Source organism: Giraffa tippelskirchi, chromosome 11 (assembly GCF_054371585.1).
Source record: "Giraffa tippelskirchi isolate mGirTip1 chromosome 11, T2T-mGirTip1v1.2.pri, whole genome shotgun sequence".
NCBI classification, from domain to species: Eukaryota; Metazoa; Chordata; class Mammalia; order Artiodactyla; family Giraffidae; genus Giraffa; species Giraffa tippelskirchi.
In genome coordinates, this window is record NC_137285.1 from 8,118,475 (window position 1) to 8,142,662 (window position 24,188).

At 48.4% G+C, this 24,188-nt stretch overlaps 1 long non-coding RNA gene across 1 annotated transcript in view; it reads left to right on the forward strand.

Moving 5' to 3' along the window:
* Nucleotides 1-1,839: 1,839 nt before the first annotated feature.
* LOC145526708 (uncharacterized) overlaps nucleotides 1,840-24,188 on the forward strand; it is a 97,724-nt gene continuing 75,375 nt past the window's right edge. The window contains exon 1 of the long non-coding RNA XR_014069106.1: nucleotides 1,840-2,731. This is a non-coding gene — a long non-coding RNA (uncharacterized LOC145526708). The remainder of the gene's footprint in view (nucleotides 2,732-24,188) is intronic.

Below are 24,188 nucleotides of genomic sequence, written 5' to 3' on the forward strand. Positions count from 1 at the left end.
TTGTCTGCATATATGCCCAGGAGTGGGATTGCTGGATCATATGGTAATTCTAGTTTTAGTTTTCTCAGGAAGCTCCATACAGTTTTCCACAGTGACTACACCAACATGCATTCCCACCAACAGTGTGGGAGGGTTTCTTTTTCTCCATACCCTCCCCAGCACCAAATGCAGGCTTTTTTTTGTTTGTTTTAGTTCTAGTTCCAGATCTGCTGATAAACATTCACTCATTTATTCATTCACTCACACACTCATTCAACAAGTATTTATAGCACCTGTTTTATTCTAAGCACTGAGGTAGGTGCTAGGGAAGCCATGCAAAACTGAGGGGTCTCAGTGAAATTAATGCTCAGGAGGTCAGATATCTTCTCTGAACCTCAGCTTCTTTTCCTGTAAGGTGGTGCAGGTTCTGAGGAAGATGTGAGATCCCCTTTTCCTCCACTACGAAGCTAATCCCCATCTCTAGAAGAAGAGCATCCTGATGCCACAAAAGGAGGACTGGAAAAATAGAGTCAGGATACAGCCTTCTGGTTGAATGCTCCTGGTTAGGTCACTTCCCCACCGGGGCCTCAGCTTCTTTATCAGTAAAATGAGGGCTGGACTACATGGTTTTAAGAGCTCATCTTGCTCTAACCATCTGTGATTCTCTGATTCAAATATTCATGATACTAGCATGAGACTACCCTGTAACTCCAGGAATGGACCTCCTTCTGTTCTGGGAGCAAATCTCCTCACAGGATGCCTTTCATCATGAAAGCAGCAGAAAGGGACTTGTGACATGAGCATGAAGGGGTGTGGGGGCCTCTCCTAGGAATTGATCTCCCAGGATCCCCAGAATCACTACATTTATCTTCCCCATCATGCTCTTAATCTCTGAAAATTTAATGGCACAACCATAAACTGTCTAAAGAACACAGCTGACCCATCAGCAATAAATCAGAAACTCCCGGTGATGCTTTGGGATAAATGATAGCCCCTCGGATCAGTGGGCAGATGAGCTGGGGATGTTTGATGAACCCGGGAAAGATCTCAGCCCGCACCCTGCTGGGGTGGGAGGCATGGCTAAGAAGTCAGGGAGTGTGCTGAGTGGATCAAGAGGCCCCCGGAGTCATCCCTGGGTGCTTGGACAGAACCAGACTGATGCTTTCAAGCTGTGGTACTAGAGAAGACTCTTGAGAGTCCCTTGGACAGCAAAGAGATCAAACCAGTCAATCCTAAAGGAAATCAATCCTGAATATTCATTGGAAGTATGGATGCTGAAGCTGAAGCTCCGATTCTTTGGCCACCTGATGCAAAGAAATGACTCATTGGAAAAGATCCTGATGCTGGGAAAGATTGAAGGCAGGAGGAGAAGGGGACGACAGAGGATGAGATGGTGGGATGGCATCACCGACTCGTGAATTTGAGCGAGCTCCGGGAGATAGTAAAGGACAGGGAAGCCTAGCTTGCTGCAGTCCATGGAGCCACAAAGAGTTGGACGTATCTAAGCAAATGAACAACAGACGCGAGCTTTCCCAGTCACAACTGACCCTATTTTACCTGGAAAATAAACATCCAGTGGAAGGGAACAAAAAAACAACCCAGGGTGTACGGTCAGGCCACTCAAGGTGCTTGCTCTCCTGTTCTCTGCACCTCCCCTGCTCAACCAGCCCCTCCTTCACTGCACCTTCTCTGGTCCCCCAGCCTGTGCTTGCCCCTGCCCCCGCTAGTGCTGGTTCTAATCCTTAGCCCCGAAAGGCTCCACCTGCTAGTGTACTAAAAGGAAACACCTGCCCTCGAGCTGGTATTAACCTGAGGGACTGTGAGGAGCACGTGTCCAAGTGGCTGGTTGCCCTGGTAACCGAGATGACGTCAGTTCCCCCCCTTAAGCGGTAGCGTCCTTCGCCCCGCCCCAATGGAGAAGATGGTCACCCTGTAGCGATCAGCGCCTGCTGCGTACAGAGATCTGTTGCTCCAAGACCTGGCTCCGGACGTGTAAGGTCTTCTTTCCAACGAACCATGGATGTCTCTGTCTCCGGACTCTTTCTTCACTCTGGAGGCTAGACAACTACAAGGCTCGCGGGCCTGCAGCGTGCAGCCCAACGTGGGGTTATGGAAAGAGACATGGACTTAGAAACCTGAATTACAAGCCCTGCTCCCATCAAAGTCCCCCTGCTCAGCCAGTTGGTTCGTCTGGAAAGTGAGGATCCCAGGAAACGAAGAGGCATCCTACTTTTTAAAAAATCTTTGTTTATTTGACTGCGCTGGGTCTTAGTTGTGGCACGCAGGAACTCCAATCTTTGTTGTAGCCTCTCAGTGGTAACCTCTGACCGGCCCCATTTTACACAGAAGAGGAAAAATAGAGGCTCAGAAAGACAAAGTGACCTGTCCAGGGTCTCACAGCAAGTTGAGATTCAGCCCAGCGCCTGAGCCCTTGAGGCCTGGCTTTCTCTGCCACGGTGGAAGCCCTGGGAACTCTTTGGCTGCTTTTTCACTTTATGGAGGGTTAGTTGGAGCACCTGCGGAGCCCCAGCTGCACGGCCCACTCGGGGCCTCTGGGGACTGATCCACGGGGTGTTGTGATGCACACCCTGGCTCTGTGTCCCTACCGCAGGGGCAACTCGAGAACCAGGCAGAAGGGCAGTCGCCGACTGGGATCAGATGCTTTGGAGTCAGCTCCTATGGGTGCCGAGTCCGAGGACCTCCCACGCCCTGCTGAGGGTGTTTGGAAACTACAACGGCCTGTCGGATCGTGGTAAGCAGCTGTGCTTGGAAACAAGTAAGGAGATGCATTTAGTGGTTGTTTATACTCAGCTATTCACTGCTATGTGGTCTCTGAATGCTTCTAAGTACATTGGGTTCCAGCTGCCGTGTCCCCGAACTCAGCAGTCCCACGTCCTGGAGAGATACAGAGGGCTGCCTCTGTGCTTTCCAACCAACTAAGGAAATCACTGCTAACCCACAAGTTCTTCCTGGAAACTCTAGGTCTGGAGCCCAGGTTTCCTTCGAGCATTCCCTACAACCACAACGGTACAGCCCCCTTAGAGCTGAAAACCAATGCAGCGGTTTATAAACATTTAAAAATGGTTTTTAAAACATCCAAGACTTTTTCATATAAAGTCTTATACAAAGTCCCAATGCACAAAACAGATAAAAGGTGAAAGCAGAGATGACAATCCTAGTCCCTACCTACATGGCTACCTCTTGCCTCCCAAGGGAGCCCCAGGTCCCTTGCATGGAAGCCTGGGCCCCCAGGAACCCAGTTGGCCAAACTGTAGTCAGCCTCAGAAGGGATAATGTCTGGCCCTGGGTTACCCAGGGAGTTAGTGCAAAGTTGAGGTTCCTTAAGCAGGAGGGTTGCTGAAAGCCCAAACAGGAGGCATAGCCCTTGCCCTGGGCCAGAGTCTTATTTTGAGGATTTGCCCAAAACTAGTAAATTTTGCTTGATTTTTTTGGTCAGTACTTATTCGGTTGGTTGGTTTGTGGGATTGGATGATTCATTTGCTGCTCATTGAATGGTTGAGTAGCTGGTTGGCTGGTTGACTCGTTCACTGATCAGTTGGCTAATTGGTTGATTAATTGACTGATTAGTCTGTTGGTTGGTGGTTGGTTTCACAGTTAGATGGTCAGTTCATTGATGAGATGGTTGGTTGAACAAATGAGGATGTCACACGGTAATGCTTTGGAGAAGGCTCTGAGACATGGAGGGGACATTTGCAAGAGGCGGCACCGAGCAGATATCCTGAGACGTGGTGGGGGAAGTGATGATGTGCTCAGAGTGATGGCTGGAACAGCAGCAAGGAGACATCAACAGATGCCCGTTGGCCTTCTAGAATTGGGAAGTGAGCAGATAAGCCAACCAGTGTGCATCCTATAGAAGCTGTAAAACCTGTTACATGTGTCAGGGGGTCCTCTCTCCCGACACCCCACCCTGGGCTCCCAGTGCCTCCTAGTTTCTGCCATCTCTACCCCCAAACAACCTAGGTCTTCAATGCTGTATTACCCTGGGCTGTCAGTGATGGATCACAGCTCAGCATGTTTGTTGTTGTTCAGTGACTCAGTTGTGTCTGACTCTTTGTGACCCCATGGACTGCAGCATGCCAGGCTCCTCTGTCCTCCACTGTCTCCCCAAATTTGCTCAAACTCATGTCCATTGAGTCAATGATGTCATCCAACCATCTCATCCTCTGTCGCCAGTGTGTTGGAATATATATTTTTGAGAGAGCATGAAGGGGGATATTTCAGCTGTCCTATAGCAGATGGGATTGGGATTTGAAGAAAAGATTCTTCTAGAACCCAGTAGTCACATCCTAGATCAGAGTAAATGCTGCTCACGATAATGGTAGCGCTCATGTGATACTCAGAGTAACCTTCAGTACTAAGCACTGGTAGTGGTGGTTTAGTCACTAAGTTGTGTTCAACTCTTTTGTGACCCCATGGACTGTAGCCCACCAGGCTGCTATGTCCATGGGGATTCTCCAGGCAAGATTACTGGAGTGGGTTGTCATTTCCTTCTCAAGGGGATCTTCCCAACCCAGGGATCGAACCTGGGTCTCCTGCATTGCAGGCAGATTCTTTACCATTTGGGCCACCAGTGAAGCCCTACTAAGCACTGGTATCATCTCCATTTTAAAGATAAAGAATCAGATGCAGAGGGGGCAGTGACCAAGTTCTGACAAGGTGTGTGTGTGGGGGGGCGGGCCTGGACTTGAACCCTCTCTCCCAAATCTCACATTCTCTCACACCCCCAAGATCACTCCGTGAAGCCGCACTGTTCTCCAGCTTTGCAGTCCCCTCTTCATCCCCTTGGGCTTCATGAGTCCTGTATGAAGCTGGCGGGGAGCCCTGAGCATCATCCACCGGTATACCAGGGCCATGGCGGGCTGCACGTAGCGCCCACCACCTGCAAGGGTCCTGCCTAATGGGCTCTGAACTCAGTTCTGAAGCCACAATTAATTAATAGGAAAACTCCCAGCTGCGACGACTTCAGGCGTTTATTTGCAAGATGAATGGCAGATGGGAAATGGCCACTTCACCTTGGGACTGTTGGGGAGACCTGAGAACACCCATGCAACAGCCCGTAAATCCCCCTCCAGGCCGCTCGCGTCTTCCACCACAGCCTTTGTTGTCAGAAGTATGTGTTTCTCTGGCCACGCTTTGCAAGGCTGAAGGGAACATGCCAGGGAATGGGCACAGTTGGTAACAGGATTTCAGGCTGCCTCCTCCCTCCTCCGTTTGCCCTGCCCAGGATTGTGGGAAGAGGAGGCCCACCAATGGCTCCCCTTTCCTGTCTTCCTTCTTCAGAGGCCAGCTTGAAAAGTTTAATAAAATAGTCATTGCTAAGTCGTGTCTGACTCTGCGACCCCATGGACTGTAGCCTGGCCAGACTGCTCTGTCCCTGCAAGAATACTGGAATGGGTTGCTAATTCCTTCTCCAGGGAATCTTCCCGACCCAAGAATCGAATCTGCATCTCCTGTGGCTCCTGAATTGGCAGGTGGATTCTTCACCACTGAGCACCAGGGAAGCCCAATAATAATTAACTCACCCATATTGTGAGCCAAGCCCTTCATCTTGGCAACAGCCCTATGAACGTGGAACAGTGATTGCCCCATTTCCCAGGTGAGAAGACCAAGGCACAAGATCACAGCAATTTAGTGGAGCCTAGACTTGAACCAGCGTACCCTGACACCAGAGGTTTTCCACAGTCCCTGTAATGTGGGCTCCACAAGTCCAACATCCTTCTAAGGGGCATTGCAGGGTGGTCTTTGTTCAGGACTAAATGAGGGACGCAGGTCCTGGGAGTCTCCAGGGCTGGACCCTTGGAAACATCGCCTGCCTCTGGGACTTCCCCACTTCCCTTAGAATCCGCATTCCAGCTGCCTGGTGTTCAAAGGCTCAAGCTCATGGTCAGACAGGAGCTTCCAGCCTTGGACCCTCCTCTTTCCAGCGCTTCTCCTGGGTCTTCTCTGAGCCTCAGTTTCTCCTCTTCTATCAAAATGTTTGCTTAATACGTTGTGTTTTGCTTTTGTGTTTTGGCTCAGTAATAAGTACTCATGATAAAACAAAAGCTCCAAATGTACAAAAGAAGAAAGTCTCTCACCTGTCTCCCCACCATCTCCAGGTTCTCCCCCTACCCACCCAGCTGTAACCACTCTTACGAGTTTCTCATGCATCCTCTGAAGGAGCTCCATCTAAGAGAACTTTGCAGTGATGGAGACCTCCTACACCTGTGCTCTCCAAAACACGGGCTATTGAGCACTTGAACCGTGGTTAATCTGATGAGGATGTAACTTGTGAGTTTTACTGAATTTTAATTCATTTAAATTAGCTGCCTGTGGCTGGTGGCTGCCATCTTGGACCGCACAAGTCCAGAGACCCTGATGATAACTAATGTCTGCTGAGCAGTGAGGGCTTTCCAGGTGGCACTAGTGGTAAAGAATCTACCTACCAAGCAGGTGATGCAAGAGACGTGGGTTCAATCCCTGGGTCGGGAAGATCCCCTGGAGGAGGAAATGGCAACCCGCTCCGATATTCTTGCCTGGGAAATCCCATGGACAGAGGAGCTTGGCGGCCTACAGTCCATGGGGCTTCAGAGTCAGACTTGACTGAGCGCAGACACACCCAGAGCAGTGACTGAGTGGCTGACCCTGTTCTAAGCACTTGCCGTGTATTAACTCCTAATTCTCATAAGAATCCCATGAGTAGGTACTAGGTCCCCAGCGCTCCATCTGGAGAAACTGAGGGGCGGCAAGGTTAAGTTCTTACAAGCTCAGTCCACCAGGAGATGGGGGAGCTGTGCTTTGAGCCCAGGCTGTCTGACTCCAGAGCCTGGAATTTAGCTACATAAGCAGAGGTCATGAGACACATAAGCAGCTTAAATGAGAATGTGTGTAATGAGCTTGGCACCATGCCTGGCACAGCACAGGTGCTTGGGAACTTACCCACCTCTTTAATCAGGTCTGTCACCTCCCTGCTCTCTGTTTAGGCCCCACTGGTTCCCACGCTGGGCCCCTTGCTTATGCTGTGCCCCATGTGCCCCATGCAACCCCTTGTTGATGTTATTTAGTCACTAAGTCGTTTTCAACTCTTTGCAGCTCCACGGACTGTAGCCCGCCAGGGTCCTCTGTCCATGGGATTTCCCAGGCAGAATACTGGAGTGGGTTGCCATTTCTTCCACCAGGGGAATGTTCCCAACCCAGGGATCGAACCTGAGTTTCCTGCGTTGGCAGGTGGGTTCTTTACCGCTGAGTCACCAGGGAAGCCCGCTGCAATCCTTCCACTTAACCAAGCTGTCAGGCACCATGGATGGGCCAGAGGAGTCCCGAGGCCTGAGGTGGTGGCCTGGACAAGGGCAGAAAAAGTGGGGGGCGTGAGGGTAGTGGTTCAGAACTCGAGGGACTGTGACAGAAGCCGTGGCCTTCTGGAGAGGAAGGTAGCAAAGTCACCAGCAGCAGGAGGGTGAGACCACAGGCCACAGCAGGCATCAGGCTGCCGAGTAGGGAGCAGCAGGAAAGGAGGTTAGGTGGGAAGGGCTGGGGCAAGACCTAGGAGCTTGCACTGCCCAATATTCATTTAGATCTGACAGAAAAAGGGGTTGGGGCTGGCATTGATATATTCACACATTTAGCAAACATTTGTCAAGCACCTTCTTTTTTAAAAAATTTTGCTTATTTGGATTTGCTTCTAAATCAAGGGGAAATTATGGACATGGCCTAATTCCTTTTTTTTTTTTTTAACATTTTATTGATTTATTTATTTTTGGCTGCTCTGGATCTTCGTTACTATGCGTGGGCTTTCTCTATTTGGGGTGAGTGGGGGCCACTCTCTGTTGAGTGCTTGGACTTCTCGTTGTAACGGCTTCTCTTGTTGCAAAGCACGGGCTCTGTGGCGCAGGGCCTTCGGTATTTGCAGCACAATGTGGGCTTCTGTAGCTGTGGCTCCCGGGCTCTAGAGTCCGGGCTCAGTAGCTGTGCACGGGCTGTTCCTCAGCGGCATGTGAAATCTTCCCAGACCAGGGATCGAACCCGTGTTTCCTGCATTGGCAAGAGGGTTCTTTTGTTTTTTTTTTTTAAACTTCGTCATGTTTTATTTGGGTTGCACAGGCTCGGTAGTTGTGGCACAAAGATTTAGTCACTCTGCGACATGTGAGATCTTAGTTCCTCAGCCGGGGATTGAACCTGTGTCCCCTGCACTGCAAGGTAGACCACCCCCCGCCATCACTGGACCACAAGGAAAGTCCCGGCAGGCAGATTCTTAACTGCTGGACCACCAGGGAAGCCCCTTTTAAGCACTTCCTTAATTGATCATTCATCCCTGGGGGCCATGGTAGAGGTTTTCCCGCCATGGGACTGTGCTGAGACAAACTGGACTTCCCGGTGTACCTCCTCCACTTCTCCTTTTCTAAGCAGGAGAATGTCCTGGGGTAGAAGCAAGATTCTTTCCCTTCATCCTGTGAACAGGTACTTTCTCTGGACATGAATCCATTCAACACTTCATGAGAAAAGTAATGAGTATCAGGATTCCATTTTATGGATGGCAAAGCAGAGGCTGGGGGAGTTGAGATGATTTTGCCCGAGTCACCTGACCTGTTATTGGAAGGGCTGGATGAGCAGGCAGGCTCTAGTCTGGATTTTTTTTTTCTCGGTCTGATTTCCCTTGCAGGGCACTAAGGTCTGTAAACTCCATCTGCCAGGGCGGGTCTTGCCAGCAGCAGCATCCGGCATCCCTGGCACTGGCCCAGAAGACTGCCTTCCCACTGCAGAGGGAAGGGATCCTTTTGCTTGGCACCCCGTCTGCCATTTTCCACCTGGGTAGGTTTTAATCTTGCAGACAAAAGATATCTATGCAGCCCATCACCCTGGAAGAAGCAAAACTTCTCAGTGCCCAGGAAGAAGGGGCTCCAGGTCACGCTTTGTGTCCGGGCAAAAAGGGACAGCTGGCGTGCTCAGGATCTAAGTGATTGAGAAGAAGCGTCCCACTCAGAGCCTTGGGTGGAAGAAAGCAGTAAAGGGGATGATGCTTGGGGCTGGCGTAGGTGGCCACTGGAAAAGGAGAGTGGGTCATCTCTAGGAGGACCCCATGCCCACTGGCTTCCTTCTGGGTCTGGCCTTGTGTGCCCTGTAACCGTGCCTCATTGTTCCTGGCTCAGCTCTAAATCCCAGGGGTCTGACCCTGTCAGCTGCATGTTCCAGGCTCTCGGGTCATCTGGATTCTGTCTGGACTCCTCTAATGGGAGACTCTGGCAGGAGATTTGAGGGTGGGGGACAGAGGAACTAGACCCTTTCCCTTCTTCCTTCTCCAATTTGGGCATGTGTCAGACAGTGCTGAACTCCTCAGAGGCACCAGTTTCCTCGAAAAAACCCACTGTTATTCCAGCTTCTGCCAGGTCCCCCCAGGTCCCCGGGGCACTAGTTCCACCATCCTCTGCCTGTGATCCTCCAGATTCTGGGGAGATAGCAGCCTCCTCCTCTTGTTCATCTCTGGGGTATCTTCCATCTGAGTTTGGGTTATGCTCAAAGCAGATCCTGAGACAAAGACTTGGGTACATGCAGTTTATTTGGGAGACAACCCCAGAAGGAACAAGGAAGGGCATGGGGAAGTGAGATGGGGAAAAGATAAAGCTAATACAAGGTGTGTGAGTGAGCTGGTGACCTTGGTGGGCTACTGGGCTCCATCCCCTTGGAGCCCTTCTAAGCATCCTTGGGAAACACACCTTAGATCTGGAGGGATGAGAAGCTGTCGTTTATCTACAAAATTCCATTTCTAGTTTGAAGACTGCCCCTGGGGTGTTACATCTGTAACACCTCTAGACTGCACTGCAGGCTCTCAGGTCCAGGAGGAAGACCTCATGCAGAGAAGCAGAGTTACACGGGCTCTAGGTGGAGCTGAAAAGATGCTGCACAAAAGAATAGATGCGGGGAGTTCCCCAGTGGCCTAGTGGTTAGCATCCAGGCCTTTCACTGCTATGGCCCAGGTTCAATCCCTGGTTGGGGAGCTGATATCCAGCCACGCAGTGTGGCCAAAAAAAAAAAAGATATGCAAATGACCACTAAGTGCACGAAAACTGCTGCTGCTGCTGCTGCTGCTGCTAAGTCGCTTCAGTCGTGTCCGACTCTCTGCGACCCCATAGACGGAAGCCCACCAGGCTCCGCCATCCCTGGGATTCTCCAGGCAAGAATACTGGAGTGGGTTGCCATTTCCTTCTCCAGTGCACGAAAACTAGTCACACAAAAAGTAAAATCACCAGGAGATGATACTACATCCCTATCAGAACGGCTGAAATTGAAAAGGCTAGCAATACCAAGTGTTGGTGAAGATATAAACAACTGAAACTCTCATATACTCCTGGCATGGATTGTAAAATGGTGCAAGCACTTTGGAAAATTATACCGCTGTTTCTGATAAAATTAAAGTACTTTCCTAAGGTGTGCCCATCTCTCTCCCAGGTGTATGCCCAAGAGAAAGAAAAACACATGTCTATGCAAAGACGTGCACAGATATTAATACCGGAAATGGTGGTATATTCATACAGTGGAATTGTTGTTGTTCAATTGCTAAGTCGTGTCCAATTCTTTGCGACCTCATGGGCTGCAGCATGCCAGGCTCCTCTGTCCTCCACTGTCTCCCGGAGTTTGCTCAAATTTATGTCCACTGAGCCAGTGCTGCTATCTCACCATCTCATCCTCTGCCACCCTGTTCTCCTTTTGCCTTCAATCTTTCCCAGCATCAGGGTCTTTTCCAATGAGTTGGCTCTTTGCATCAGGTGGCCAAAGTATTGGAGCTTCAGCAACAATCCTTCCAGTGAAAACTCAGGGTTAATTTCCTTTAGGATTGACTGCTTTGATCTCCTTGCTGTCCAAGGGAATCTCAAGAGTCTTCTCCACTACTCAATAATAAAAATGAACAACTGAGATATGCAATGACGTGGATGAATCACACAAAAAAAAGGGCTAGTGAAAGAAGCTAGACATCATCTCTGTGATTCTATTTGTATGACACTCTAGAGAAGACAAAATGAATCTGACAGAGATCAGGTTAGGCGTTGTCTGAGAGCAGAGATGTATTGACTGGAAAGGAGAATGAAGGAAACTTCCAGAATAGGAAATGTTTCATGTCTTGATCTGAGTGGTTAGTTACACTGTGTTCACAAAGGTGAAAATTCATAGAGCTCCAGACTTAAGGTCTTGTGCCTTTTATGTAGATTGCCCTTCCCTTTGTGAAAATGCAAACATAATGTAAATGAAGGAAGGGCCCATTCTTCAGAGCCCTCCTTGAAGTGGTTGCCCAGGTGACTCTGCCATTGGCATCTCCAGCCTCCTTAGAAGAAGGCAGGGGAGGGTCCGGGCCGGGTTGAGCCTCCGGAGCTGCCAGTGCAGGAAAAATAACGCTCTCTCCTGCCAGTGAGTTACGATTAAGAATTTTCCTCCTGGCCTCTGAGTGTTTTACTGGCTCATCCATCAATCTGTCAGGGCGGCCGTCAAGGCAAAAGCAGCAGAAAACTAACAGCTCACACCCAAACAGCCTGAATAATTCAACGCCCGCCACAGACTCCGGACACTGGGTGCGTGGAGCTAATTTTTTAGTTTATTTCTCAGGCTCTGCAGTTTATTTCCACACCCCTGGAGGCTCTAGGAGAGGGCATCGGGCTTCCATGGACAGAGACAGGACAGGTCAAAGTCGTGGGGGCTGGGTTATCCCACCCTGATGTCTGGGGCAGGACACAGGACCCAGACAAGGGGCGCTGCCAATGCGGGCCTCCGACCAGGGAGGAGAAAGAGCGGACACTGGAGTCCCGAGGCTGTGGCTTAAGGTCGGATCAGCTGCTTCTCAGCCGTGTGACCTTGAACAAGTCATTTGCTTCTCTGAGCCTCAGTTTCCCCAGTTATATTAATAAGACGTGCTTGGTGACAGGACATTTGCATAGTACTGTGTGACAGATCCTGTTTGAATCACTGCTTTCTTTGTTTTAAAATTGAAGTATAGTTAATTTATAATACTGTGTTAGTTTCAGGTGTACAACCAAGTAATTCAGAGATAGACGCAGACAGACAGATATAGATATATATTCTTTTTCAGATTCTTTCCTGTTATAGGTTGTAACATATTGAGTATAGTTCCCTGTGCTGTACAACAAGTAGGTCCTTGTTGGCTATCTATTTTATATACAGTAGTGTGTATTTGTTAACCCCATAGTTCTAATTTATCTCTCCTCTCCTTTCACTTTGCTAACCATAAGTTTGTTTTCTATGGCTATGGGTCTGTTTCTGTTTTGGAAATCAGTTTGTATGTATTGGTTTTTTTCTTATATTCCAGATAGGAGATATCATTTAATATTTTCTTTCTCTGTATGACTTAGTATGATTTCTAGGTCCATCCATGTTGCTGTAAATGGCATTACTTCATTCTTTTTTATGGCATAGTAATATTCTCATTTATATACATATACAACATCTTCCTTATCCACTCATCTGTCAGTGGACCCTTAGATTGCGTCTGTGCCTTGGTTATTATAAATAGTGCTGCTATGAACATTGTTGCATTTATGTTTTTGAATTAGAGTTTTCGTCTTTTCTGGTTATAGGCCCAGGAGTGGGATTGCTGGGTCATATGGCAACTGTATTTTTAGCTTTTTGAGGAATCTCCATATTGTTTTCCATAGTGGGTGCTCCAATTTACATTCCCATCAACAGAGTAGGTGGGTTCCCTTTTCTCCACACCCTCTCTGGCGCTTATTATTTGTTCTTTTTATAATGGCCATTCTGGCTGGTGTGAGGTGGTACCTCATTGTGACTTTGATTTGCATTTCTCTAGTAATTAGCGATGTTGAACATCTTTTCATTTGCCTGTTGTGCATCTGGATGTCTTCTTTGGAGAAATGTCTATTTAGGTCTTCTGCCCATTTTTTGATTGGGTTGTTTATTTTTTTATATTGAACTCCATTCTAATCACTTATATACATTAACTCATTTAATACCCAAATGACTCTCCACGGTACTTAACATCATCCCTACTGTACAGGTGAAAGAACTGAGGCTCGGAACTCACACCAAGGAATCAAAGCACCTGTCTGATAGGGTGAGGACTAGAGGAGATAGAGCTTACAGATCTCCTGACCTTATGCCTGGCACACTGCAGGTGCTCAATAAAGCATAGCCACTGCTTTTGTTGTTACTAAAATGTCTTTTAAGGTCACTGTCTCATCTGAGTATAGCAACCAGCATATGAGTTTGATGGGCATCGTGTAACTACAGATGAGGAAACGGGCAGAGGGTAGGGTAGACAGTTTGCCCATAGCCACACACATTTTCACTAAGGACGCTGCTCTGTCCCCAGATCCACTCAGGCTCCCCTAACAGACCTCTTGAGACTGAGTCCCGAGCTCTACAGACCAAACAGACTCCATCACACAGACCTTGCTTCCAGATGGAAGACCTGGATCCAGATCTGCCACTCCCCAGCTGTGTGAGTGGAGTGGGCACTTCACCTCTGCTCCCCTGGCTGTGAAATAGGATGAAGCAGGCAGTTATACGGGAGTCGGGAGCAGACTCGGGTTTGAGTGGTCTGGGTTTGGTCCCTCCCCAGCTACAGGACCTTGGACAAGCAAGTTTCTCTGAGCCTCAGTTTCTCATCTATAAAGTGGGAAATCACCAGCAACCTTGTAGGGTGGTGCTGAGGATTCCATAAGTTTATGTTGGAAAGCCCCTCAACCCAGGGCCAGGTACATGAAGAAGCGGATGCTGTTAGTATAAGTCAGAGAAGTTCCTGTTTGCCATCATCATTTTTGCAAAGGATCTTGGAAGATGAGAAGCTGGCCTGAGAAATAGGAAGATCTGCCCACTCACCTTTTCCCCAACCTAGTAAAGGTTGGGGCTTCCCTGGTGGCTCAGCAGTAAAGAATCCGTGTGCAATATAGGAGATGTGGGTTCGATCCCTGGATTGGGAAGATCCCCTGGAGTAGGAAATGGCAACTCACTCCAGTGTTCTTGCTCGGGAAATCCCATGGACAGAGGAGCCTGGAGACTATAGTCCATGGGGTTGCAAAGAGTTGGGCATGACCTAGAGACTAAACAACAACAGGAGAGGTTTATGACTGCCAGGGAAGGGAGAGCTACCGCCACAAACCCTCTGGGCTCTGTGAAAGAGGAAAGAAGTGGGAAATTCCTTGATTTATGCAACAGCCCAAGGGTCTGAGGGATGCTCACTGCTGTCCTGGTGAGTGATGTGCTGGGAGGGACCAGTGCACTTGCAGGATCTGAGTCAGAAGCCATTCTGAGAGAGGGCAAATATCCTTATGGTTACAGCTCCCTGAGTCCCAAGCCTGTCCCACCTGTATCCGTCAGCTTTTTATTGAACACTGGGGTGAACCAGACCCAGTGGAATACACACACACACACACACACACACACACACACACACACACACACACACACACACACACACACACACACACACACACACACACACACACACACAATGGAATATTATTCAGCCATAAAAAAGAATGAAATCTTGCCACAATGCAGGTGGATCTCAAGGGCATTATGCTGAGTAACATAAGTCTGACAGAGGTAGACAAATACCATAGATCTCACTTATATTTGGAATCTAAAAAACAAACCAGAAAAAAAAACTGCTAAGCTCATAGATACAGAGAACAGATTAGTGGTTGCCAGACTCAGGGGATGCAGGGGTAGAAGAAATAAGTGAAGGAGGTCAAAAAGTAAAAATTTCCAGTTATGAAATAAGTAAGTCCTGGGAGTGTAATGTACAGCATGCTAACTATGGTTAATACACCTGTATTGCATATTTGAAAGTTGTTGGGAAGATAGATCTTTAAAGTTCTTATTACAAGAAAAAAAAAAGGATAATGGGGAAACATGTGCACGCATGCATGCTAAGTTGCTTCAGTCATGTCCGACTCTTTGTGACCCCGTGGACTGTAGCCCACCAGGCTCCTCTGTTCATGGGTTTCTCCAGGCAAGAATACTGGAGTGGGTAGCTGTTCCCTTCTCCAGGGGATCTTCCCAACCCAGGAATCAAACCCAGGTCTCTCACGTTGCAGGTGGGCTCATTGCCAGCTGAGCCACCAGGGCCTCACTGAGGAGGTGACAATTGAACTGGCAGCTGAAGGATGAAAAGAAACTACTTGTAGGACAAAGTGGGAGAAGGTATTCGAGGCAGAAGGTCCAATAGCTCTGATGATGGAAGAATCACTCATAGGCCAGTGGGAGTGGGGGCTGGGGGTAGGAAGGCGGGGAAATAGCAGGAGGTAAGGCAGGAGCTGGAGACAGGGGTTATCCCACACGTGCGGCTGAAAATGAGTGTCTGTCTGGCTGTTCTCAAGGCTTTCATTTGCTCTCCTCTTTTCAAAAAACTGACCGACTGATTTTCTGCAACTTAATCAAAGGTACTCATATTTCTAAGCCAAGGTCAAGATCAAGGAGATGACAGCACATTTTGCAGCATCCAGGGAACAAGGTCTTCCTCTCCCTTTAGCACATGTCTTGCCCTAGATCCTATGGTGTGATTAAGCTTTGGAGAGCATCTTATGACTTCCTAAGATGGCAGAGTGTCGGGGAGGAGAGAGAAAATAGCAGTTTCCTGAGGATTTATGACCACGTAATTTAGTTTTCCTGCCTGAACTATTGTCTCTTTCCCCAGGCGTCCTTCAAAAGTCACTGACTTCAGTGCTTGACACCAGTAGAACCTGCCATGGTCCTCCCCTCCCAGGGGGAAGCTTAGAACACCTCCAGCTTTCCTGTTTGGTGGGTTTAGCCCTGGAGGACAGTGAGGTCTTGTGAGGAGTTCCTGAAGCCCTCATAGGAAGAAGCAGTGCCAGCCACCTGCCCTCTCCTAAACGCACACCTTCTTCCATCTCTGCCTGAAATATACATGTCGGGGAAAAGCCAACAGCTTGACTCCCAGAGAACTTCGAGGAGGAAATGGGCACAACTTCAGACCTTGACAGGGACTATGGCGATAGAATTCCAGGAAAAGGAATTATGGTGGCAGGGCCTGTGCGTTAGAGCTTGGGATCCAACAAAGCTGGGTGCAGATCCGAGCTCCTCACTTGGTAGCTGTGAGACCCTGATGGTGGTTTAGTTGCTAAGTCGTGTCCAACTCTTTGCGACTCCATGGACTGTAGCCTGCCAGGCTCCTCTGTCCATGGGACTTTCCAGGCAAGAATACTGGAGTGGGTTGCCATTTCCTTCTCCAAGGGATCTTCCCGACGCTGGGATTGAACCTGAGTCTCCTGCATTGCAGGCAGATTCTTTACCAACGGAGCTACCAGGGAAGCCCTGTGAGACCCTAGGCAGTTGATTTTCCCAATCACCTGCACCATGCTGGTGAGCAGCCTCCCAAATCAATATGTCCAGAGAAGGTGGGGCTGGCTCTGTGAATTTCCTGTCTTTCCCTAATCCTGTAAGGACCCTGCACTGGGGAACCCCACTTTTCTGACCCTCCATTTCCTTGAATGTAAAGTATGTTGATAACCCACACCTTAGCTTTATCATCATTGTTGTCATCATCATCAGGAACCTCCAGGATCACATAACCCAAAACATCCATTTTCCACAGGCATTCATTTGACTGATGTTTACTGAGCACCTACTGTGTGCCAGGCACTGAACATATACGAATGAGTGAATAAGATGGACTTGATCCTTGACCTTGCAAAGTTAGAGGGTACAGAGCACTGAACCAGTAATTCAGTGGTGTGTGGCATGATGAGAGAGACCTTGGGGACATCAGGGAAACTTTTTGGTGAATTGGTTTCAGCCACGTGAACAGGGGGATGGTGTTCCTGGCAAAGGGAACAGCAGATGCAAAAAGCCTGGAGGTGGCAGTGGGCAGAACTGAGTTAAGAAAGGGAACACATTCTGTTTGTCTGAATCTTGAAAGGCTTACATTGTGCTGCAGCAGAGGTGGAGAGAGGGTGAGAACTGAGCTCAGAGAGGTCAGGAGGGGCTAGATCACCAACGGCCTCATGCATGCTTAGTCACTCATCATGTCCGACTCTTTGCAACCCCGTGGACTGTAGCCCACAAGGCTCCTCTGTCCATGGAATTCTCTAGGCAAGAATACTAGAGTGGGTAGCCATTCTCTTCTCCAGGGAATCTTCTGACCCAGGGATCGAACCGGGTCTCTTGCATTGCAGGCAGATTTATTTACCAGCTGAGCCACCAGGGAAGCCCCTAAACAGCCTCATAGACCTTTATCAGAGAAATCTGGGCTTTATCCAGGGCAGTGGGGAGCCATGGAAGAGTATAGACATAGGCAGAGACATGTACCTTAGGAAGACCATCCTGGCTGCAGGATGGCGCAGGAATTGTAGGGGGCAACAGAGCAGACAGCATGACTGGTTAGAGGTGATAAGCTTAGAGCGGTGAAGGGCTGGAAGGGTATGGAAAGGTGGCCAGAGGATCCCGCCTTCAACAACCAGCTGGGGAGAATCAATGGAATCCACATATAAACTAAAGCAGAGGCAATAGAGAGGTTGGTATTGGAAGCTTTGGCCTTAGGTCTATTTTCTTGTGCCCCCCACCCAACCTGGGGCTCTGCCTGGAGTGACCCAGGGAAGAGGTGGGCTCAGGTCAGCCACCTCCCTTTAGCCACACCCCCAGGAAATAATTGCATCTTCTTGGTTCCCCCAGGCAGCCAACCCAGACGAGGAATGTCCAGAGGTGGCCACTGGGGGCGCTCCTGAGTTAACTGGGAGCACACAGGAGGCGTGATTTGTTCCACTCTGTTCTTCCTCTTGGCGGATCTAATTAGAAAAGCTGTGAGTGGGCTAATCGGACTGACCTGGCAGACGGAGGCCACAGCCGGATGCCCGGGGACCCAGAGTGGGCTCTGCTGAGATAATTGTCTTTCATAAAAGAGATCGGCGTGGGGACCGGGGGAGTGTGGCTGAGGCTTGTTGGACACACGTAACCTAGAGACATCAGACACAATCGTGAAGTCAGGTCCCTAGACACCAAGACCTACCCGGCATTTCCAGATGCTGGGGACACAGCTGTGAGTGACTGACTGTCCTGAAGATTACAGTCTAGCAGAGTGACAGTTACAAGCCAAATGATCACACGGGAAAAGGCACAACAATCACAGCCAAGCAGCAAGGGAGAGATCTGAGGACCATGAGAAGGAGTGATAAATGAGTGTTTCCCCTACGCATATACTAACTCATTTAATCGTTATAACAATGCAGTGAGGGCGGTTTTATTATGGTCAGTTCTAGTTTTGGTGTTTTTTTTTTTTAGTTCATTTTTTAACTTTTTTAATTGAGGTATAGTTGATTTCAGTTCAGTCCCTCATTTGTATCCAACTCTTTGCGACCCCATGGACTGCAGCATGCCAGGCTTCCCTGTCCATCACCAACTCCTGGAGCTTGCTCAAACTCATGTCCATCAAGTCGGTGATGCCATCCAACCATCTCATCCTCTGTCATCCCCTTCTCTTCCTGTGTTCAATCTTTCCCAACATCAGGGTCTTTTCCAGTGAGTCAGTTCTTTGCACTGGGGGGCCAAAGGATTGGAGCTTCAGTTTCAGCATCAGTCCTTCCAATGAATATTCAGGACTGATTTCCTTTAGGATTGACTGGTTTGATCTCCTTGCAGTCCAAGGGACTCTCAAGAATCTTCTCCAACACCACAGTTCAAAAGCATCAATTCTTTGGTGCTCAGCTCTCTTTATAGTCCAACTCTCACATCCATACATGACTACAGGAAAAGCCAAAGCTTTGACTAGATGGACCTTTGTTGGCAAAGTGATGTCTTTGCATTTTAAAATGCTGTCTAGGTTGGTTATAGCTTTTCTTCCAAGGAGCAAGTGTCTTTTAATTTCATGGCTGCAGTCACCATCTGCAGTGATTTTGGAGCCCCCCAAAATAAAGTCTGTCACTGTTTCCATTGTTTCCCCATCTGTTTGCCATGAAGTGATGGGACCAGATGCCATGATCTTAGTTTTCTGAATGTTGAGTTTTAAGCCAACTTTTTCACTCTCCTCTTTCACTTTCCTCAAGCTCTTTAGTGTTTCTTTGCTTTCTGCCATAAGGGTGGTGTCATCTGCATATGAGGTTATTAATATTTCTGCCAGAAATCTTGATTCCAGCTTGTGCTTCATCCAGCCTGGCATTTCGCATGATGTACTCTGCACATACGTTAAATAAGCAGGGTGACAATATACAGCATTGACGTACTCCTTTCCCAATATGGAACCAGTCTGTTGTTCCATTTCTGGTTCTAACTGTTGCTTCTTGACCTGCATACAGATTTCTCAGGAGGCAAGTAAGGTGGTCTGGTATTCCCATCTCTTGGAGGATTTTCCAGTTTGTTGTGATCCACACAGTCAAAGGCTTTGGCGTAGTCAATAAAGCAGAAGTAGATGTTTTTTTCTGGAACTCTCTTGCTTTTTCAATGATCCAGCAGATGTTGGCAATTTGATCTCTGGCTCCTCTGCCTTTTCTAAATCCAGCTTGAACATCTGGAAGTTCTCGGTTCACGTACTACTGAAGCCTAGCTTGGAGAATTTTGAGCATTACTTTGCTAGCGTGTGAGATGAGTGCAATTGTGCAGTAGTTTGAACATTCTTTGGCATAGTAAATTTACAGTTTTGTTTGGTATAGTTGATTTATAGTGTTGTTATTTTCTGGTATACAGCATAGTGATTCAGTTTTTTATAAGTAGGTGTATACACACACAAACACACACACACACATACACATATATATATATGGGCTTCCCAGGTGGCACTCAGAGAAGGGAATGGCCACCCACTCCAGTATTCTTGCCCGGAGAATTCCATGGACAGAGGAGGCTAGAAGGCTACAGTCCATGGGGTCACAAAGATTCAGACACAACTGAAGTGACTGAGCATGTATATGAATCTGTTCCTTTTCAGATTCTTTTCCATTATAGGTTATTGCAAGGTATTGAATATAGTTCCCTGTGCTATACAGTAGGGCCTTGTTGTTTGTCAGTTCCATTTTTTGGATGAGGAAACTGAGGCCCAGAGAGGGCAAGTGACTTTCCCAAAGTCACCCAGAGGAGGACCTGCAGGACTGGAATCTGAAGCGGGTGCTGCAGCCCCAGCACCCAGGTGCCTGTCCAGCAGGCAGAGGCTGTACAAAGACCCTGTGGGGAGAAGGCATGTCAGTGGAGAAGGAACTGCCAGCAGACGGGGTGAGCGGAAAGCAGAGATGGGGGAGGTGGGGTACAAGCTGGGAGGAGAGGGCAGGGCAGACTACACAGGATGCATCAGCCACATCAGGGGCAGGTGTCTGTATTTTGAGGGCAGTGGGGAGCCTCAGAAAGGTTTTAAGCAGGGGAGGGATGTGATGAACTTTGGTTCTTATCCCCGCTCAGTAGAAACAGCAGGTCAGAAGCACAACACACATTGGACAGAAGAGGCTGGGAAGGCTTGGAAGGGCCCAGAGCTGGGTGCCCTTGGGCAAGCTCCTTGACCTCTCTGGGCCTCCACTTCCCTATCTGTAAAGTAGGGACATAGCATGATCATCAAAGATCATTTTCACTCTGACCTGCTAAATTACTTTCTTTTATCCTTTGTCTTTTTTACTTCTTTTCCTTCCTTCCATCTTATTACATATTAAGTTCTCACTAAGCCCTGTGCTGTTTCCATCCCCACCTTGAATCAGATCAGGAACCATCTCCTGCTTCTTTCACATCCCTGTGTTTTGCTGTAAATTCAGGAGGGGCCCCATACCTGCCAAACTCACCCAGGACTCCCACCCCACGCCAGCCCCGTGCCACCCACTCTGACAGCTGTGGCCACAGCAGGCCTTCCACCTCGACTCAGGATCAATTTTCCCTCAGATGAAGACAGATGGAGAGGCTTGGCAGGGAACACAGCCCCGCCCTGTCCTGGAGCTCAGGGCTCTGGGATGGGAAGAGGGACAGCTCTGGTTCTGACACCAGCTGCCTCTCGCAGCCTCCAGGCTCTGAGGCCGGCTCCCTGGAGACTTTCCCTGCCTCTCTGCAGGCTGCTGGGAGCTCAGATTCTATTTCCTTGAGCTCTGCTTGCTCCAAACCCAGCTCCCCCTTCTGCTGGCACAGCTCTGTCTCCCAGGCAGGTGCACAGAGAAGCCCCCACTCTCTCAGCAAGCCTTCCCTCAGCCCCACAAACCTCCATTCACCCCGATACAGGAGCCAGGCCTCCACCTCCGTGGTAGTCCCAACTCAAAACCAAACATGCTCAGAGGACAATTGGGGATAAAATTCATAAGCCAGTGTTAAAAGATACAGTCTCCTTAACGCAGCCACATCTTTGCTAGAAATTTACCTTCCAGAAATACCTGGCCAAGTTCACGTTCAGGCATGTCAGTCACTCAGTCATGTGTGACTCTTTGCGACCCCATAGACTGTAGCCTGCCAGGCTCCTCTGTTCCAGGAAATGGAATTTTCCAGGCAAGAATACTGGAGTGGATTGCCATTCCCTTCTCCAGGGGATCTTCCTGACCCAGGGATGAAACCCGTGTCTCCCGTATTACAGGCAGATTCTTGACCATCTGAGCCACCAGGGAAGCCCTCATGGTCATATGTTTACCCATAATCTGAAAACCCAAGACGCTTTTAAAACTGAATAGCTTTCCCGAAGTTTGGAGCCAACACTCAGTCAGCAGCAAAACCAGCTCTGGACCAATGTGAGGCTGTTGATAGTCTATGTTTATCCTACTTAGTGGGAATATTTGTGTGTTTCACTGAAGAATGGATTAGCATCTTGGATTATAGGGTTCCACCCCAAGTTCCCTTAGTCATGTCACAGAGTGTGGGATACATGTACCCAGAACCTGTTTAAGATTTTAAAAACCTGAGTCCCAAGATGATAGAAAACAAACTTATGGTTACCAAAGAGAAAGGGGGTGGGAGGGATCAATTCAGAGTTTGGGATTAACGCATACACACATATATAAAATAGATAAGCAACAGGGACCCACTGTATAAGACTACTCTGTCTACTCAGCATTTTGTAATACACCTATGATGGAAAAGAATCTGAAAAAGAAGTTTATGTACATACATATATAAACTGAATCACTTTGCTGTACACCTGAAGCTAACACAACATTGTAAATCAAATATACTTTAATTAAACAAAAACAAAAGTGAGTCCCAGAACACAGGTATCCCCAGAAGATTTGGATAAGGGGTCAAGGACCTGCAGTAGCAAACAGTGGAGGTGAGGCGGAAGCCCACCCACAGAGGACTGGGTAACAAATTCGGACCCATCCAGACAACGGAATGGCGGCAACAATAACAAGAATCACAGCAAGCCTTTTAAGACAGGTTCTGTCATTACCCCGATTTTACAGATGAGAACACTGAGGCTGGGATGGGGGGGCAATGCGATCTGTCACTTTCTCAAGGAAGATTATGCTAATACAGAGAGAATAAGGTAGCACTAATGTGAAAAGAATTAGAAACAGCCATAATGCACCGTTGATTTTTTTTAAAAAAGGAAAATTGGGGACTCCCCTGGGAGCTCAATGGTTAAGACTCCATGCTTCCACTGCAAGAGGGTGTGGGTTTGATCCCTGGTGGGGGAACTAAGACCCCTTATGCCACATGGTGCAGCCAAAATGACTTAAAAAAATTTTTTTAAGGCAAGCTGTAGGGTAAGAGGCAGAGCATCAATCCATTACAGATATGCGTGCATATAATCCATACGTATATAATATTTGACACATAGCAATTTTATGGGTCAGTTTGGCTAAGCTACAGTACTTTGTTATTAGATACCAAATCTAGCCCCACCAACCTAGGTGTTTCTGTGGAGGTATTTGCTTATTAGATTTGTTTTTCACCTTTGCGAATTTCTTTATCTGTACATCACCCTCTCCAGGATTCTTGCCTGGAGAATCCCATGGACAGAGGAGACTGGCCGGCTGCAGTCCACGCGGCTGCAAAGAATCAGACATGACCGAGCAACTAAGACACACACACAATAAGAGGACTCTGGGAATAATTTTTTTCCTTTTAGTTGTAGCTCCACATTCAGTCCTATGTAAAATTCTGTATTGACCTTTTTGAGAACGGACTGTCCCCCCTTCCAAGCAGTTTGGGGACCTGTCAGTCAAGATGCTAGGATGACAGAGGTCTCAAGCCCTGCTATTGATGTGAAGATATCCTGTAGATGGTGTTCATGTTCCTAACCAGCTGACTTTAAGCAGAGGGGATGATCCTCCATCATCTGGGCAGAATCTGATTCTGTCCATTGAAAGGCTGGAGAGGAGAACCGAGGTTTCCCAGAAGAGGAGGAACTCTCCCCTTGTCCTGCAGCTCCAGCTTCTCCAGAGAATTCCAGCCCTGAAGCCTGCTCTGTGGGTTTCAGACCTGCCCTGCCAGCCCCTACTATCACAAAACAGACTTCTTGCAAAAAACTAAAAATAAAAATACGCTTAACATAGACCCCTACACATACACTATTTCCCTGGTCCAACCTCAACAGATGCTTTCTGCAGCCTTTATATATTTTATTCTGTCTCCTCCACTCTCCTACCTGTGGAGTGTGCCCTGCCCTTGAGGAAATACTGAGAGGGTGGATGCCCTTCTGGACCTTACATGTGACCACCTCTGAGCAGGCACCGTGCTGGGCCCTGTGCCAAGGATTGTCTCAGTCAGTTCTGATCACCACGCTGTAAGGTGAATACTATGATTAGTCCCACTTTACAGAGGAGGAAACAGACTCAGAGAGGTTAAGCAATTTTTCCAGGGACACATAGACACCTGAGGCTCTGTTCTGTCCCACTCCAGCACATGTGCTCTTAACCACCAGTTCGCCAGCTTGGAAACATCTCCCTGGACAAAGCAAGGCATACAAAGAAGAGGCAGCTTACAGACAAGTGGAGAAAAAGGCAGATGTCCAGGGCTCAGATTCCAAGGTGGGGCTAGTCACTACCTTCACGAACTGGCTCTGTCTCCTTCCTGCCCAGACCCTCAGGCTCCAAAGAGGGCCAAGCTAGTGGCCACATGTCCAAACTCCCAAAACTGACTCCTCACCCCAAACAGTTGGAGAACAATTGAATTACCAACACTGCATACAACACGAGCCTTCTAATAGATTAATGAAGTGCCAGAAGTCCTTGTGAGAGAGAAAGCAAGCTAGACTAGGATCCAAGACCCCTGGTTTCTAGCCTGATTCCACCACAAGAGAGCTGTGTGACCTTGGCCATGTCACTGAAGTCCTCAGAAGCCAA